This window comes from Antedon bifida, chromosome 3 (genome assembly GCF_963402885.1).
Source record: "Antedon bifida chromosome 3, ecAntBifi1.1, whole genome shotgun sequence".
Lineage (NCBI taxonomy): Eukaryota > Metazoa > Echinodermata > Crinoidea > Comatulida > Antedonidae > Antedon > Antedon bifida.
In genome coordinates, this window is record NC_136228.1 from 16,314,215 (window position 1) to 16,334,740 (window position 20,526).

Consider the following 20,526-nt stretch of genomic DNA (forward strand, 5'->3'; position numbering starts at 1 on the left):
ACACAGGCATTTGTGTACACTGAAATTACGGTTTATAGTCCTTATCCGAGAAGACTCGTTCTACCAGACCCATGGAGCCAGTGAATCTTGAACCTTTGTTGATATTATGACTGGATTACGGTTCCACTGTCTTAACTTAATCACTCCCATTTTAGAACAAAATAAAAAACTAGCTGACCTTTAGTTTATTAATTAAAACTTTACTAGAAAACTTCACTTACTGTCAAAGAACTTTAAAATCTTGTTTTTTTCTTGGTAAACCATCTGCGTGTTATTTTCTAAAACATTCACAGGTGTGTTCCCCTCCTATAAAATACATACATTTACATATACAGTATTATAACACACCTGACTAGTGTATCTGATTTGATTGGTTATTAAATTACACATCATGTTTGTGCCATTAGGTTGTTCTACTAAAAAGAAAACAGATCTAAAATGGTCATAAGTAATGATACTGTAGTAGCTAGATTAACTTTTGTATGCACTTTGATGTCTAGAGAATTTGACTTCAGAAATTGGTTTAGGGTGGTCAAAAAATCATTTTTTGCTTGGTATACACATTTTGAAAATGTGTTGAATGGTCAAACGGTCAAGGTGAAAGGCTATATGAACAAACGCACATATGTTTTATCAGTATATAGAATGTTAGCCTGTGTTATAGAGTGTAACAAGATAAATGTAATAATAATAATAATCAATCTAGAGATTTCCTCATCTATAATTGACAAGTCTAAATCTATTTTTGACAAGTTGAAATTCACAATGGCACTCAAATCAGGGTACCCAGGGGCAGATCCAAAAATAAATCAACAGGAGGATCAAAGATTACTTTTGGCTGGGGGCCAGGGATTTGGCTTTTTGAGCAATTTAGTTTGTTTTAAATGGTTTAAGCACATAAACTATAGTATAGTCAATTTCCAATATACATCCTGGAAAGAACTCATAATCATGAAGTTTATAAATACTGATAATAGACATTATGTGAAATTGGTTTTCTGTCAATAAAAATAACAGCAAAAATAACAGCTAAATAATGTAGTAAAAAATCCTTTTTGTCATATTGATAAACAAATAGAATGGTTTACTGCAGAGAATGGTTGCCTACTACACTAGCAAATCCCTGTAGATTACCTTATTTTGCCATGTTGCTAGAGATGTGTTATGCTGTACAAGACAAGTCACTATATCTAAGGTAGGATTTACTGTATTTAGATATTCATGTAATGGAGTGTTCCCATCCTGGAAAGGAATAAAAATAATAAAGTTTATAAATACTGACAACAGACATTATGTGAAATTGGTTTTCTGTCAATATAAATAGCAGCAAAAATTACAGCTAAATAATATAGTAAAACATTTTTAATTTCAATGAAAAGAATTTATTTTTGCTAATATTATGAAAATATATATATACTGTATATATATATATATATATACTGTAAATCATACTGTAAATTATAGAAACAGTGCTCATATTCGGAACATGATCTCATAATCGCGTCAAGCATAGCTCATTGGCGAAAGTTCCGTATTTTTTAGTTGTATGAAAAAATGTCTCTGGCGGGATTCGAACCTGCAACCTCTCGCTTACAGGGCGAGTATCATACCACTAGACCACAGAGCCATGTATGGTATTATCACAGATTTTCACCCACCAGATACATTCTCTCATACAACAAACGCCCTCACAATCAGTGGAGGCTTAACAAGTCAGAACAAATTCCAACCCTAATTCGCAACGGTTTTTTAAATAATATTGTGTATATGTAAATCAATGATGTTGCGTAGCACTGTGTAAATTATATATAAATCATACTGTAAATTATAGAAACAGTGCTCATATTCGGAACATGATCCGTATTTTTTAGTTGTATGAAAAATCCCGCCAGAGACATTTTTTCATACAACTAAAAAATACGGAACTTTCGCCAATGAGCTATGCTCGACGCGATTATGAGATCATGTTCCGAATATGAGCACTGTTTCTATAATTTACAGTATGATTTATATATAATTTACACAGTGCTACGCAACATCATTGATTTACATATACACAATATTATTTAAAAAACCGTTGCGAATTAGGGTTGGAATTTGTTCTGACTTGTTAAGCCTCCACTGATTGTGAGGGCTATTGTTGTATGAGAGAATGTATCTGGTGGGTGAAAATCTGTGATAATACCATACATGGCTCTGTGGTCTAGTGGTATGATACTCGCCCTGTAAGCGAGAGGTTGCAGGTTCGAATCCCGCCAGAGACATTTTTTCATACAACTAAAAAATACGGAACTTTCGCCAATGAGCTATGCTCGACGCGATTATGAGATCATGTTCCGAATATGAGCACTGTTTCTATAATTTACAGTATGATTTATATATAATTTACACAGTGCTACGTAATATCATTGATTTACATATACACAATATTATTTAAAAAACCGTTGCGAATTAGGGTTGGAATTTGTTCTGACTTGTTAAACCTCCACTGATTGTGAGGGCGTTTGTTGTATGAGAGAATGTGTCTGGTGGGTGAAAATCTGTGATAATACCATACATGGCTCTGTGGTCTAGTGGTATGATACTCGCCCTGTAAGCGAGAGGTTGCAGGTTCGAATCCCGGCAAAGACATTTTTTCATACAACTAAAAAATACGGAACTTTCGCCAATGAGCTATGCTCGACGCGATTATGAGATCATGTTCCGAATATGAGCACTGTTTCTATAATTTACAGTATGATTTATATATAATTTACACAGTGCTACGCAACATCATTGATTTATATATATACTGTATATATATAAATCCAAAGGCAAATTACTGAAAAAAAATGACAATGCTGTGGGTATCAGTGGCTGGATCTCAATGGAGATACAAAAAAAAAAGCGAAAAGCTAAATCAAAATGATAAAGTAAACAGCCAGAAAAGTTAGCAGAGCTTTCGGGCAACACTAGCCCTTCATCATTGCAACATATATATATATTTTTAATACCTCATCGATAGATTTCACAAGATCTGGCTGCGTTCTACAAATGTGTGTAATTGTTTGAAAATCATTCCTATGCAAAGCTTCTTCTAATTTGTTCCTGTTTAAATGATAAAAGATTATAATGAACTGTTACATTATTTTATGAAAATGACGATTGATGGAAATAATATTATCATTATATTTGATGAAAATGGGCCCTTTAATTGTAATATTTATGATGTCGTAATCTTTTAAGAACATTTGAAAAGTAATTTTTCTCAAAATAATATCTTAAAGTGTTTTCTTTTTCATTTAAACTATAAATTAATTGAAGGTTAATCTTTTTGATTTGAAATAATAAAATTAAAAAGAACCTACCTTTCCATTTTTAATACAATGTCTTCATTTAACAATTATTAATGCTGATAGCTTCTAGTATAAAAGTAAGCCTACACATTCTCTTCTGAAAATATAAAAGGTAAACATTTAATATTTCCTGGTAAACTATCTGTATCTCTATAAATTCTTATTGAAGTTATAAATATACCATAATATAGATGTTTCTGATGCTGGCTGTTTTACTTTGTAGTTTTGATTTAGCTTTTGCTTATTATATTTGTACATTGACAGACAGCCACTGATACTCACAACAATGTCATTTGTCAGTAACTTGCCTTTTGATAATAATATAGATGTTAAAATATTAGTTTAAAGATTGTCCCCCAAAAACATGAAAAATGAAGATTAATTAAATCAGACTTTGAATAGATGGTTATTTTGTAGTTTAAAAAAAAAAATGTTTTCACTTAGAAAAAAGAGAAAATAAATGGTTAAATTCAACCAAAAAAACCATTGGCTGGCAGGCAGCCAAATTGACTATTTTTTTGCTTTAAATTACCGTTTTTTCAGGTAACAAAAATTGTTCAATCAAATTTTTGGTGAAAGTGGATAACTATTATGGGACATTAAAATGGCATATTCAACAACAAAAATGTTAACAAAATTATTTTTATATGGGTGATAATACATCTTTGAAGCTATCAAATTGTCTATACTATCTTGTCTGATTTTAAATGTTTTATCTCCAACTCTGTAGCCTGAGGTTATTAACTGCATATGTTAGACAAACCACAGATCTATCTACACTATCAAACTAGTTTGACAAAAAAATTGTTATGTTCCCAAATAGGGTAGTGATATGACCTCATCATTTCCATGGTAGTGTAGACAGAACTTTACAAATAATTTTCAGGAAATAAAAGAAACTAGTGCGAATCATCTTTAATTCCTAATATGTGTATTCAAAACAATGCAAAAAATACCAATTGTTTGTGTCACAGTAACTGTGTGGTACAAAGACAATACTGATAATAATCAATTGCTTACTGGAAATACAAATGGATGGAAACTTTCAGTATTATCAGACTGTTGAACATAAAACTAGTGAAAATGTATACATAATGAAAAGCTATTCCAGCAGAAACATTTTATATTTCAACATCACTGTATGTGTTTCATACATACAGCATGTATAAAATATAATTCCATCAGACAGATACCTTTGCATTAAAGGCTATGACAATTAAATTGCAGCTGTATGCTAGTGTTACTGGATGAAGATGACCTGTATGCTGGTGTTACTGGATGAAGATGACCTGTATGCTGGTGTTACTAACTGAAGATGACCTGTATGCTGGTGTTACTGCATGAAGATGACCTGTATGCTGGTGTTACTGCATGAAGATGACCTGTATGCTGGTGTTACTGCATGAAGATGACCTGTATGCTGGTGTTACTGAATGAATATGACTTGTATGCTGGTGTTACTGAATGAAGATGACCTGTATGCTGGTGTTACTGGATGAAGATGACCTGTATGCTGGCGTTACTGCATGAAGATGACCTGTATGCTGGCGTTACTGAATGAGATGACCTGTATGCTGGTGTTACTGCATGAAGATGACCTGTATGCTGGCGTTACTGCATGAAGATGACCTGTATGCTGGCGTTACTGGATGGAGATGACCTGTATGCTTGTATTACTTCATGAAGATGACCGGTATGCTGGTGTTACTTCATGAAGATGACCTGTATGCTGGCGTTACTGGATGGCGATGACCTGTATGCTGGTGTTACTGCATGAAGATGACCTGTATGCTGGTGTTACTGAATGAAGATGACCTGTATGCTGGTGTTACTGAATGAAGATGACCTGTATGTTGGTGTTAATGCACGAAGATGACCTTTATGCTGGTGTTACTGAATGAAGATTACCTGTATGCTGGTGTTACTGGATGAAGATGACCTATATGCTGGTGTTACTGAATGAAGATGACCTGTATGGTGGTGTTACTGAATGAAGATGACCTGCATGCTGGTGTTACTGCCTGAAGATGATCTGTATGACCTGACCTGACCCTTTTGTCAAAATAGTTTGATAGTGTAGACAGAGCTTACTGTAAGTTTATCACAACAAAAATTGTAATCTATGTTCTCACACTAAATATGTCTGCTGGATTAGATAAAGCAAAATTCATGTGTCTTGTGTTTGTTTAACTGTACTGTTTATTTGTAACTTTCAGATGACAAAGAGCTTAAAACGTTAAATTACTGTAATGAATAATATAACTCACAGTCACTAACAATGAATTCATAAAGAGTTGCTGGTATTGGTAACCATAAATTACCCTTGTAGGTTTATGTCTGAATATTCCTCCATTCCCTGGTCCATCGTCAAAGGTGTTTATTGTTATGCTAAGTCCCAACACCCTGTTTACAGCGTTCTGTGTGTCACATGACTTTGAGTCAGTCTTGCATACTAGAAAATAACAGAAAATATAAGTTGTCAACTTATATTATTATAAGTAGTTTCTATATACTTCATATTAACAAAGAACAACCTTTTGTAAAGAACATGTTAACTAGAGCATATGAAATCATTTTACTACACAATTGGTATCTGGATATTGTCCATTCAAGTTGGTTAAGTCAATAAAAGAGTGTATGCACAAAAGCAAGACACACTGTGTACTATCATGGAAAATAATGTAATCTTTTTTATTTCCTTCATGATATTACCAAGTATTTAAATTCACAAATGATTATTCTTATGTGTTAGTTGAAAACAACATGACATTTTTTTAATGAATATTTCAGTGATACCCTCACAGCATTCTAATTCCGATTCCAACTAATCCTCTTCTGGATGTCACCATAGGAAATAGAATGCCGAGGATGGTGATAGGTGACAGTGAAATATTTGTCAACAATTGTTGACCAGTTTTATCCTTATCCTGATATTTATATTAACTTAATTATTAAATAATTTATATAAATTTAAATTATATATAATAAACAAAAACCACAACAAGCCTGTTCACTATGCATGTTACCATCACCATTTCTGAACCAATCAAAATGAAACTTACACCTAAATTTCCCATTAGTATGGAGAGTGCCCTTATATCAAATGTATCACCTAATTATGAATATCTAACCTACAAAATCGTAATTTGCATAATGAAACTAAGATACACTATCTGTGAGTAGTGTGCATGCTTTATGCAAAATTAAACAAAAAATAACAATCCACATGAACAATAAAAACATTTTGTTTACTTTTTTATTTTAAATTGTAAAATGACAATGACAAATAAATCCAAACTGTCAATTATCAGTCAATAATCTTTATTTTGTTGTTAAATTTAAACATTAATTATTATTGTTCTTAAGTTCACCAGGTTCAAATTTATTCAACAGGGGTCCACAGGGTACTGGATATATTGTCCCCCAATAGGGGTCCACAGGGTACTGGATATATTGTCCCCCAAAAACATGAAAAATGAAGATTAATAAAATCAAACTTTGAATAGGGAATTCTGCAGTTTCAACCCATTGTCTGATAATTTGACTATTTTTTGCATTATTTTCAGGTAAAAAATTTTATTTTCGCTCTAATTTTTGGTCAAAGTGAATAACTATTATGACATTAAAATTGCATATTCAAAAAAAATATATATATATTTTCCAGGTAACGATATATCTTTAATGGATTTCAGTATACAGGAGCAAATCTGTCATGCTTATTAAACTGCCAAAACTATCCTATTTAGGACATTTTTTTTAAATTGCCTACAATTCTTTAAAAATAAATTGTAGATTCTTTGTAAGGCTAGCGACTTGAGTGTTTAAACTTAGAATATCTTTTTTTATATTTATATTGTACACATAAGGCCAAAATATATATATTTGTGTAAATACTTTATTTGTCACTTCATTAACAATTATGACAAAAAAGACCAAAACAAATCAGCTTTCGCTATTCAAGTTTTGGCCTTTAACTTAAAATGCATTAATTATTAACACAATTGATTGTAAAGTTAAATCGAATAAGTAAAGTTATATACTTGTTAAGTGTCAATTTCAGGGGAGGGAGAGTGTACTATATTGTAATAGGTCATCGACATTGATTTATGCTACCATTTTGAAATAAACTGACACCAACTCTTTCAAACCTCCTTTTTATGTTAGTCCACCGGATAGCGTTTCAATTTTTGTTTGGAGACTACTGTGTTTTTTTCGATGATCGATCAATTAGCATTATACGTATGAAACGCCATATGTGGCAATATATTTATCTTTTTACTAAAATTATGTCAAAACACATTCTAGAACCTACCTGTAGACTACCCAAATATCTGAAGTTGAAATACTAAACTAATTGAAAGGAGAGAACTCACTCATTAGACAGACGTGATGAAGAAAATAACAAAAAATGCCTGACATAAGAAAAAAAATGGGAAAATTACAAATTGAAAAAATATTAATCGCAATGCATGAGTTTCAATTTTTGTTTGGAAACTCCTGTTTTTTTCGATGATCGATCTATTAGCATTATACGTATGTAACGCCATACGTGCCAATATATTTATCTTTTTACTAACATTAAGTCAAAACACATTCTGTAGACTACTAATATCTGAAGTTGACATACTAAACTAATTGAAAGGAGAGAACTCACTCATTAGACAGACGTGATGAAGAAAATAACAGAAATTGCTTGACATGAAGAGATAAGGAAAAATTAAAATGTGAAAAAATAATAATAGATCAATTTAACGATGATAATTATTAAATTGTCAATTCCCAAAGTGATTTATTTTTAAATCTTTAGTACATTTTTGTAATGATTTTTTGTCTATTTTGTAATAACATATTGATTGATATTCATATCTAGTTATTATTAACAATTACTTTATCAACGGGAATTGATTACAACTTAACAATATAAACACCCAAGAAAATGGCCTGGTTATCAGATTCCAATATTTTCAGTTAAATTTCCCACCGAAAATGAGAAATATGTTAATTTATAAATTTTTGGAATGTATACCATTATTATTTATCATTTTTTCAAAACAATAATAAACGATATAGTGGGTACATAACATATTATTGCATTTTTTATGAATTTATTTTTTTACGTCTCTTTGGTGTACCAATGGAAACCTCTGATTTGCAAAAAAATGTTTTGTACCACCTTTTTTAAACCTAATCATCATTGTCTTGCTAGAATCATATCGGGCATACGGTATGACCCTGGAGGAATAAGCAAAAGAAAATGTACAAAAGGCACATTTGGCATGCCATACGCTACCGATTGGAAACGCGACCGATTTCAAATGGAGTCGTGGATCAGTGCCGGCCTGGTCTAAAGCAGGGCCTTCCAGCCTAATAATAGACCATAGAACACCTTAGGCCTCCTACTCCAATAATCTGTAGTCTTACTAGGCCTAGGCCTAATAGCCATATTTAAATCCCTTCTACATGCTATATGCCCTCCTCCTAGAGTAGCCTACTGTAGTACTAAACTAGATAGATAGGGACTAGGAGCCTAGGCCTATATAAGATAGATCATCTAGGCTAGTCCAACATAATATGAGTAAGATAGGTTTAATGATGCCTATCAATGAATATTATCTGCCATTCTAAAGAATTCCGGGCGCTTTTAAGTTCATAATAAGGTAAATACTTACTTTTTTACATGTTGTCAAAGAACTTTGTTTATGGTGTGGTATGTTGTTGAAATTGAACTTTATTGAGGGCGCAATCAATGTTTATATCAAAATTAAAGAGCTTTTAAAAAAAAATAATACATTTACCATGATTTACTGTAATTTGCCCGATTGGCCACATCGCGGTGACATAAAAACTCCGGGTTAATGATTAATATCATATTTCTCCATGGTAAAATGGATAAAAATATTATATTGATATAAATTTTATTAGGCCTACTTTTCTCTTCATCCTCTTCCAAATAATCCTTCCTTAGAAATTTGTATAAAGAATAATATCCAGTTTTATATTTGATTTTGTGATCCTGTTTTGTTTTGCTTTTTTTCTTCAAACAATAAAGAATGAAGAATTAATTCTAATTCCAAGTTTTTTTACTCTTTTTTTACTCATTTTATTAGAAAAGAAAAATTGAATTGATTTGTTTTATATTTTTGTATTATGGTAGATAAAACAAAAAGCAGCTTCAAGGCTGAAAGTTTTTAATTGCAAAATAAGAAAAAAAAAGATATTTGTATTCTAGACAAATGTAACACCTATTATATCAATTAAGATATAGAGCTCTCCTTATAGAAGCCAAACACACTTGATTAGAGCTCTCCTTATAGAAGCCAAACACACTTGATTAGAGCTCTCCTTATAGAAGCCAAACACACTTAATCCAAGCTAAAAAGTATGATTTCTTAAAAGTATTTTATAAAAGAATGAAAGGAATTCTGGTCTTTAAAATCGTCTTGTTAAGAGTTTTCATGAATGTTCTGGGTTGGGAGAGTTGACTGTATTTTACAGTTACAATCTCAATGTAGCAGACAACGTAACACACAAATAATCCTTTATATTGCTATACACACAAAACACAATGACTGATAAAATGAATCAAAATATAAATTATTTATTATTACAATTTTCTTTATACAAAAATAAATCATCTTATTCACATTTTATGTTATATTATTTTATCACTGTAATGTACAAATATATATGCCATATCCCAATGATTGCTTGCATTGCTGCTTGTAAATATTCCAGTATTGTTATTTTAATAAAATTTAAAATGATTACCTTTTATTTTAACACATTTTACTATAATGGGTACTTCTCATTTCTTTCCCCTTTTTCATTTTTTAAGTTCATACTTTTTGACTGCAACACTTTTTATGTCATTGATTAAAAGGTTAAAGGTCAACAAATAAATAAACTGCATTCAAACCAGTTACTTTTCAATGTTGAACTACTCACTAGATAGGTATAAAGGGTGGGTCATTTATGCTAAATTTAAATGTTGAAGTTGAATTCTTAATTGCATTATTGTTTTATGCAGTTAGTTTCTTAGTTTTTCCAAATAATGTTAAGGGCGATTAAACACATACATAGCTTACATTATTCAAATTCATTTAAATAAACAAATACTAAATTAATAAAAATGGAAAACAATAACAGCAACCAGTATTAAGAAAAGCTTTAATTTGTGTCACTGCCAGAAATAATTGCATAAAATATGTATAATATAATACTACTGTATCTGTACATACACTGAGGTATGACACGCTAACTTTACATTGACAAATACACGGCTGCTCATTCAACTATTAGTGTACTACCTGCATTGTGGTATTACAATACATACACTGAGGTATGACACGCTAACATTACATTGACAAATAAATGGTTGCTCATTGCTCAGACTATAGTGTACTACTTGCATTGTGATATTACAATACATACACTGAGGTATGACACGCTAAAATTACATTAACAAATAAACGGTTGCTCATTGCTCAGACTATAGTGTACTACTTGCATTGTGATTTTACAATACATACACTGAGGTACGATGCATATACATTATATTGCTAAAGAAACGGCTGCTCATTCAAGATAGACAATAGCGAACAAACTTGCATTGCGGTATTAGAATAATATTATATATAATAATATTACAATTATATCGTAAAAGAAATAACAGCTCAATTTGAAAAGTTTAGTGATTAATATTTTCCAAATATAAAAACAGTAAAAATGAATGGCTTTAAATCTCATTAGCTGCAATAGGCCATGTGAACTATATTTGTTATTATTTCTGTTTGTTATTGCAGTCTATTGTTTATTGCACTAATGGTGAACTAAACCATCACAACGTCATCTTCATTTCTTTTCATTTTTTCAACAACTTATTAACCTCATCTATTTTGTCTTCGCTCAGCAACCCTCGAGGAACAAAATCCAATATCAGACTCCAGCTGTCTTCATACTTCTTAAGGACAGGGAAGTTGTGTCTTGTGTCAAGATATTTGATAGTGGAATCCTCAAGATTTTTTCGTAGATTAACAATCTTTAGTGTGTGTGCAGGAAATGATACTACCTCACGTTTCTTGATGTCTTTGAAAGCAGGAAGCTTTTCTGTGATAGTTGACTCGAAGCCAAATTGTTCAGTTACTTTTATTGTGTCATACAGGACAGAAAGATCTGTTTGACTCAATCGCCCATTCGCAGATAAAAAAGTTAACAAGTCAATTGTACTGGTAACTTTTTTCAACTCTTCAATGTCGTCTACTATTCCTATGAATAGAACTTGTAGCCTGTTAAGGAGTCCACGTTCATCAAACCATTGTGCAAAGTCTGCAATCAAGTGTTTAAAATCATCCTCTGAGAAATCTATATGGTTGAAGAAAAGTTTTCAATATTATCATAATTGTTAAAATCATAATCAATGTTTGAATATGATTATGAATATGAATTATTAAAACACCATAATAATTTTCTAGTAATAAAATAAAATTGATAACAAAAATGATGATACTACATAAGAAAATATGTAATGTCCAAAAGATGTACATACAAGGTAGTTTATTTGAAAATGTGATCACAAATATTGTTGATCATAGGTGTCATCAAGTGATTACATTAGACCTATGGTAGAAAATTGTTGTGATCAAATTTTCAAATAAACTGTGGAAAATCAACTACCTTTCTGTACTTTTTTAAAATAATGTAGAAAAATTAGCTTTAGAAACAAAGTACTACAGTAAACAAATACTCACTCACATTATTTTTGTTATCTTATGTTAATAATTAGTATTATTCTTTTTATTATATAATAATATAATTCCAGAAATTCATCATTTAAACATCAATTTCTTTGTCAGTATCATATCATCATAACTATAATATATGATTATATTGTTTAAAGGTTTGCATAGAGTGCAAATAAACACTAGTAAAGTCAGGTTAGGGGTATATACCATATGTTTCTATAAAGGAAGTAAAGTTGTAAGGTTGAGAAACTCTTTTCATATCATAATCTTTATCTACTAGTAACTTACCTTCTCTTGGTTGAGATTGGTGACTCAATGTCGCCTAAACTTTCCCATTATAACTAAACTAAACTAAACTAATGATGTGCCTTTATTTTGGTCCTCATCACTACTGCCTAAAAAGGATCAAAATGAGATGTATATTTTCAAATTAGGAAAATATTTATAGTACACAATACCTTTTTACAGTTGTCTGTGCTGTTGAATTACGTCGAGTTCTGTTGTTGCCTTTAGAACATTAATAAATTATAAAAGTAAAATGTGCTAGTTCAAAGGCAAATACTTGATTACCAGTTTATTATGTTATGATAAGTAAAACATAGGTATAATTAAATTTTTCAAAACATGTCTATTTAGCTTAAAGATGTATTGTCCCCCTGAAAAAATAATTTTTTGTTGAATATTCCATTTTAATGTAACATAATAGTTATCCACTTTGACCAAAAACTGGATCGAAAAAAAAATGTATTTACCTAAAAAAATGTAATTTAAAGCAAAAAATGGTCAAATTGACTGCCAGCCAATGGATTTTTGGTTGAATTTAACCATTTATTTTGTCATTTTACAAGTGAAAACATGATTTTTTTTTTTTGATTTTTTTTTCTATGGAAGTAATTAACTTGATTAAAACTACAAAATAACATATTCAAAGTCTGATTTAATTAATCTTCATTTTTCATGTTTTTGGGAGACAATATATCTTTAAATATATTAATTTCAATTAATCACCTTGACCTGTTTTTCTTCTTTTTCTTTTCGTTGGCCCAACTTCATCTACAAATAAAATAAAAAATATTACAATATTGTAAGTGGACACCCTTGGGTCCAGAAAAAGTATTTTATAAAGGTGTCTGCTTATGATGGATTCAGCTGATAGTATAGGGGGAGGGGGGACTTACAAGAGGTATCCCCTGCATACGATGTTTAACTATAATCACTTGAGACACAAAGATAAAATTGCTATGCGAGTAATCTACAACAAGCGACAGCTAATCTGAGCTTATTCAATCCTTCACTTGTCATTGGTCAAATTACTTATGTTGTGCCTACGTTCTTGTGTTGCATACTAGAGACTATATTTCATTTCATTTCATTTCATTTCATTTATTTCACTATCATCATCGCAGCCTTAGCTGAATTACAAAGATATTTACATTTTCTCAATATTAAAATTTGTATAAAATATATAATTATATTGTTTAAAGGTTTTTATTATTATATTATATATTGTTCGAAGGTGTGCAGAGTGCAAATAAATACTAGTAAATTCAGGTTACCAGTACACCATGTGTTTCCATAGATTGAGAGACTTTTTCATATCATAATTTTTATCTACTAGTAACTTACCTTCTCTTGGTTGAGATTGGTGACTCAATGATGTGCCTTCATTTTGGTCCTCATCACTACTGCCTAAAAAGGATCAAAATGAGATGTACATTTACGAATTAGGAAAATGTTTATAGTACACAATGCCTTTTTACAGTTGTCTGTGCTGTTGAATTATGTCGACAGCGAGTTCTGTTGTTGCCTTTAGAACTAAAATAAAATGCACTAATTCATTGGCATTAACAAAGGCAAATACTTGATTACTAGTTTATTATGGAGGTGTCTGCTTATGATGGATTCAGCTGATAGTATAGCGGGAAGGGGGAATTTACAAGCAGTATCCACTGCATACAATGTTTAACTATAAGCACAAAGATGAAATTGCCATGCGAGTAATCTACAACAAGCGACAGCTCATGTGGGCTTATCCAATCCTTCACTTGGTCAAATTACTATTGTTGTGCCAATGTTCTTGTGTTGCATCCTAGAGATCCAAACACTCGCCATTGAGGGCAGCACAGCATTAACAAAGGCAAATACTTTATTATAATTAAATATCATTGAGTCCATAAAAGTACAACATTTTGCAAAACTTATCTACTTATTTCAATCAATTACCTTGATCTGAATTTTTTCTTTTTCTTTCAGTTTCATCTGCAAATAAAATAACAAATATTAGTTGACACCATTGGGTCCAGCAAAGTATCTCATGGATGCACACAAAGATTCAATGCACAGCTCATCTGAGCTTATTCACTTGTCAAATTAATTACAGTATGTTGTGCCTATATTCTTGTGTTGCATCCTAGACAGATACAAACCTAATAGCCAACATAAACTCTTCTCAAATAAAAAAAAATAAATAGGTTTATAATATTGAACCTCCAACATTAACATTTTTTATTCTAAATATCTTGACATTAATAAATAGATTGTTAATATTTTATTTCATTATCTAAGTAGAGATTATCAATATTGATTCTGCTAGTACTACTACTGGTAAGAGGAATGAAGATATCACAGCTAATAGCAGCATGTTGTAACAATGTATAGATTATCAATAATGATTCTGATACAGTGATAGTACTACTACTGGTAAGAGGAATGAAGATATCACAGCCAATAGCAGCATGTTGTAACAATGTATAGATTATCAATAATGATTCTACTAGTACTACTACTGGTATTAGAGGAATGAAGATATCACAGCTAATAGCAGCATGTTGTAACAATGTATAGATTATCAATAATGATTCTGATAGTACTACTACTGGTAAGAGGAATGAAGATATCACAGCTAATAGCAGCATGTTGTAACAATGTATAGATTATCAATAATGATTCTGATACAGTGATAGTACTACTACTGGTAAGAGGAATGAAGATATCACAGCCAATAGCAGCATGTTGTAACAATGTATAGATTATCAATAATGATTCTGATACAGTGATAGTACTACTACTGGTAAGAGGAATGAAGATATCACAGCCAATAGCAGCATGTTGTAACAATGTATAGATTATCAATAATGATTCTACTAGTACTACTACTGGTATTAGAGGAATGAAGATATCACAGCTAATAGCAGCATGTTGTAACAATGTATAGATTATCAATAATGATTCTGATAGTACTACTACTGGTAAGAGGAATGAAGATATCACAGCTTATAGCAGCATGTTGTAACAATGTATAGATTATCAATAATGATTCTGATAGTACTACTACTGGTAAGAGGAATGAAGATGTCACAGCTAATAGCAGCATGTTGTAACAATGTATAGATTATCAATAATGATTCTGATAGTACTACTACTGGTAAGAGGAATGAAGATATCACAGCTAATAGCAGCATGTTGTAACAATGTATAGATTATCAATAATGATTCTGATAGTACTACTACTGGTAAGAGGAATGAAGACATCACAGCCAATAGCAGCATGTTGTAACAATGTATAGATTATCAATAATGATTCTGATAGTACTACTACTGGTAAGAGGAATGAAGATATCACAGCCAATAGCAGCATGTTGTAACAATGTATAGATTATCTAGCGTTGAACGTTAGAGTTGAAACGCCGTCGTAACGTGAAAAAATGAATAGAGGACTCCCCTGCCTCTACTACTAGTACTAATAGGCTCACACTGTAGCAGACGTGGGACTAGGCATACTACTATCTCTATACTGATGGTTTTTCATTCTCAGTAGGCCTATCCTAGTCCAATCAGCATTTTGGACTAGGCTGAAGACTTAGACCTACCTAATATCCCCATGCCTACTTTCCGGATCATCATTTTATATTCACTTTGGCAAGGCTAAGCCTAGCTTTGACCATGCCGCGATGCAACAAAAATAAATAGAGTGCAAATAAACACTAGTAAAAGTCAGGTTAGGGGTATATACCATGTGTTTCCATAAAGGAAGTAAAGTTGTAAGTTTGAGAATCTCTTTTCGTATCATAATATTTATCTACTAGTAACTTACCTTCTCTTTGTTGAGATTGGTGACTGGATGATGTGCCTTTATTTTGGTCCTCATCACTACTGTCTAAAAAAGACCAAAATAATTTGCCGTGGTGTTTCATTACTAATTTGAAAATATAAAGACTCTGTGAGGCCTAGGTCCGCCAAATATTTTTATGTTATAAACTTGCCAAAAAAACACTACAGACTCGTTTGTAGATCGTCTGTTAATAATGTTGCTAACAAAAAGTACACTTTGAATAGGTTATATAAAGAAAAAAATCCCAGAAAATTCTGGAACGTAATTATGTGAGGGTCCCTAATGATCAGCTTCGGCTGGATGGACCACCCTTGTAAAATATTGTTGAAAAAAAGGAATACATATACAAATATAAACAAACTGTATAGACTTTAATTATCAACTGCATTTGGAGTAGACTCTAAAAAATCAGATAAGTAGGTAGGCGATTTTATTTTGTTCCTCCATTTCAAAGTAAATGTATAGTTGTTTAAATGAACAACAAACATAACATATCCATTTACATTAATTTCCACTTCTCTCCTTCCTTCCACAAATCATTCAACTTTTTAATTATACAAATTTAATTCTAACATAATTGAATTTTTACTCATGTTTTATAGCGTTCTCTTCCTGTAAATTGTTTACCTTTTGTATTGCTACATATTTTTATATATTTGTAAAACAAGCAATACATTTCTGAAAGGATTAATAAAAGATAATTTGAATTTAATAACGTCACAAACTTCTAGAATCACAATTGATTCAGAAGTTCTAACAAAATATGAAGCAATTCAAGGTGTTAAATATATACTATATACAATACTTCATGTATTTCAGAGTAAAGCACAGTTCACTTTAGTAACTTTAGTAAATTCATGTCTAGTTGATTGGCAACATCATTATCTCACCAACTTTCACAACGTATTGTGTATATATTATATTTAGTTAGAGTAATCCATCTTTTTATTTCAATAATATTTAAATCTCTGTGGCAGAAATTAATTATGTATCATTATTATTATTCAGATACTACTATCAGAAAATTGTCATATTTCATATTTGGATTCTTCTTTTTGTTATATCTCATTACGTGTGGTAGCATACATTTTCATATTTATACACATGGTTGTATGGCCATTAATAGATCATACCTTGTTGCCTGCCTTGGTTGACAGACAGCGGAGATACGGTGGGCTCTGTATCATCTTGCACATCTGTGAAAACATTTTAAAAATATATTAATTAAATCTATATCTCATTACGTGTGGTAGCATACATTTTCATATTTATACACATTTATGGCCATTAATAGATTATACCTTGTTGCCTGCCTTGGTTGACAGACAGTGGTAATACGGTGGGCTCTTTATCATCTTGCACATCTGTGAAAACATTTTTGAAATATATTAATTAATACTAAATCTCATTACGTGTGGTAGCATACATTTTCATATTTATACACATGGTTGTATGGCCATTAATAGATCATACCTTGTTGCCTGCCTTGGTTGACAGACAGCAGTGATACTGTGGACTCTGTATCATCTTGCACATCTGTGAAAACATTTTTAAAATATATTAATTAATACTATATCTCATTACGTGTGGTAGCATACATTTTCATATTTATACACATTTATGGCCATTAATAGATTATACCTTGTTGCCTGCCTTGGTTGACAGACAGTGGTAATACGGTGGGCTCTTTATCATCTTGCACATCTGTGAAAACATTTTTGAAATATATTAATTAATACTATATCTCATTACGTGTGGTAGCATACATTTTTATATTTATACACATTTATGGCCATTAATAGATTATACCTTGTTGCCTGCCTTGGTTGACAGACAGCAGTGATACTGTGGGCTTTGTATCATCTTGCACATCTGTGAAAACATTTTTGAAATATATTCATTATTACTATATCTCATTATGTGTGGTAGCATACATTTTCATATTTATACACATGGTTGTATAGCCATTAATAGATTATACCTTGTTGCCTGCCTTGGTTGACAGACAGCAGTGATACTGTGGACTCGGTCTCATAATTTTTTAAACAATACATTAATAATGATGTTTATGAGTTGAATTGTGAGAAAATTTCATGCGTTAGAAGATTGATCGTGGGTTAAAAAGAACAGTAAAACTTTTAACCCCTGGACCCTATCTAGAGGCTATAGTTGCTCGCTCAAAAGCAACATATTCATACACATTCCCCCACTCCTACAAATTCCTGGATATGGACCTGGAGTAGGTGTTTTGATCCTGAAATTTGTATAGTTTTTTAGCCTTATAGTCTGAAATTTAATGTTAATATGATATTCATAATGAAAATGTTTACTAACCATCATCGAAAATCCTCTTAGCCCATTTCATTCCATTTCTTTCTAAAACTTTAAGGAATTCATCCATCTTTGTGGAATCCTTATCAATGATCCCTCTATGTTCAAAGTCCATTATCATAATCCAGCTGTCTGAATATCTCTTTACAAATGGTTTGTTATAGAGTACATCAAGTTTTGATACTTCATCCTCTTTAAGTTCTTCTCCCAGCTGATAAATCTTCTGTCTGAAAGGTGTCAGCATTGATACTACATGATCCTCAATATCTTGTGGAGGTTGATTCTCAACATTTGACTTAAAGCCAAATTGCTGGGTTATCTTTACTGTGTCATACAGAATAGTAAGATTTGATGGCTTCAACCTTCCAGAGGCTCTTAAGTAATTTAGCAGATCCCAAACACTTTTAGCTCTCTCCATCTCCACATTAGATTTTGACAGATGGTCTTTGTATAAAACTTTTAACATTCCAAAATACCCATCAAACCATGCTGCTGTATCAACCAACAGTTGCCGGAAATCATAATCTGAGATTTCTGTAATGCAATCATTATTATAGTTTATTTATTCAAAATTAGTAATATATTATCAAATAATTATTTATAAACATAAAATATTATTTAAAATAAGGAGCTAAAAGTAAACAGTTTATACAAATATAAACAAACTGTATAGGCTTTAATTATCAACTGCATTTGGAGTAGACTCTAAAAAATCAGATAGGTAGGTAGGCGATTGATTTTGTTCCTCCATTTCAAAGTAAATGTATAGTTGTTTAAATGAACAACAAACATAACATATCCATTTAAATTAATTTACACTTCTCTCCTTCCTTCCACAAGTCATTTACCTATTTAATAAAAATAAAATTTTAACATAATTGAATTTTTACTCTGTTTTATGGCGTTCTCTTCCTGTTTTGTAAATTGTTTACCTTTTGTATTATATATTTGTAAAACGAGCAATGAATTTCCGAAAGGATTAAAAAAAGATAATTTGAATTTAATAACGTCACAAACTTCTAGAATCACAATTGATTCAGAAGTTCTAACAAAATATGAAGCAATTCAAGGTGTTAAATATATACTATATACAATACTTCATGTATTTCAGAGTAAAGCACAGTTCACTTTAGTAACTTTAGTAAATTCATGTCTAGTTGATTGGCAACATCATTATCTCACCAACTTTCACAACGTATTGTGTATATATTATATTTAGTTAGAGTAATCCATCTTTTTATTTCAATAATATTTAAATCTCTGTGGCAGAAATTAATTATGTATCATTATTATTATTCAGATACTACTATCAGAAAATTGTCATATTTCATATTTGGATTCTTCTTTTTGTTATATCTCATTACGTGTGGTAGCATACATTTTCATATTTATACACATGGTTGTATGGCCATTAATAGATCATACCTTGTTGCCTGCCTTGGTTGACAGACAGCGGAGATACGGTGGGCTCTGTATCATCTTGCACATCTGTGAAAACATTTTAAAAATATATTAATTAAATCTATATCTCATTACGTGTGGTAGCATACATTTTCATATTTATACACATTTATGGCCATTAATAGATTATACCTTGTTGCCTGCCTTGGTTGACAGACAGTGGTAATACGGTGGGCTCTTTATCATCTTGCACATCTGTGAAAACATTTTTGAAATATATTAATTAATACTAAATCTCATTACGTGTGGTAGCATACATTTTCATATTTATACACATGGTTGTATGGCCATTAATAGATCATACCTTGTTGCCTGCCTTGGTTGACAGACAGCAGTGATACTGTGGACTCTGTATCATCTTGCACATCTGTGAAAACATTTTTAAAATATATTAATTAATACTATATCTCATTACGTGTGGTAGCATACATTTTCATATTTATACACATTTATGGCCATTAATAGATTATACCTTGTTGCCTGCCTTGGTTGACAGACAGCAGTGATACTGTGGACTCGGTCTCATAATTTTTTAAACAATACATTA

At 31.2% G+C, this 20,526-nt stretch overlaps 1 protein-coding gene, 1 long non-coding RNA gene and 2 other non-coding genes across 4 annotated transcripts in view; 1 reads left to right on the forward strand and 3 right to left on the reverse strand.

Annotated features, from left to right (window-relative positions):
* The window catches only part of LOC144837847 (uncharacterized), a 336,690-nt gene that overhangs the window by 201,160 nt on the left and 115,004 nt on the right, over positions 1-20,526 (reverse strand). The window lies entirely within an intron of this gene.
* On the reverse strand, positions 1,556-1,627 carry Trnat-ugu (transfer RNA threonine (anticodon UGU)). The gene has a single exon. It is a non-coding gene; the product is annotated as a tRNA-Thr (tRNA).
* Trnat-ugu (transfer RNA threonine (anticodon UGU)) lies at positions 2,193-2,264 on the forward strand. The gene has a single exon. It is a non-coding gene; the product is annotated as a tRNA-Thr (tRNA).
* On the reverse strand, positions 11,373-13,772 carry LOC144838720 (uncharacterized). The gene is made up of 3 exons (XR_013611695.1): positions 13,703-13,772; positions 13,085-13,129; positions 11,373-11,696 (listed from the first exon to the last, which is right to left on the reverse strand). It is a non-coding gene; the product is annotated as an uncharacterized LOC144838720 (long non-coding RNA).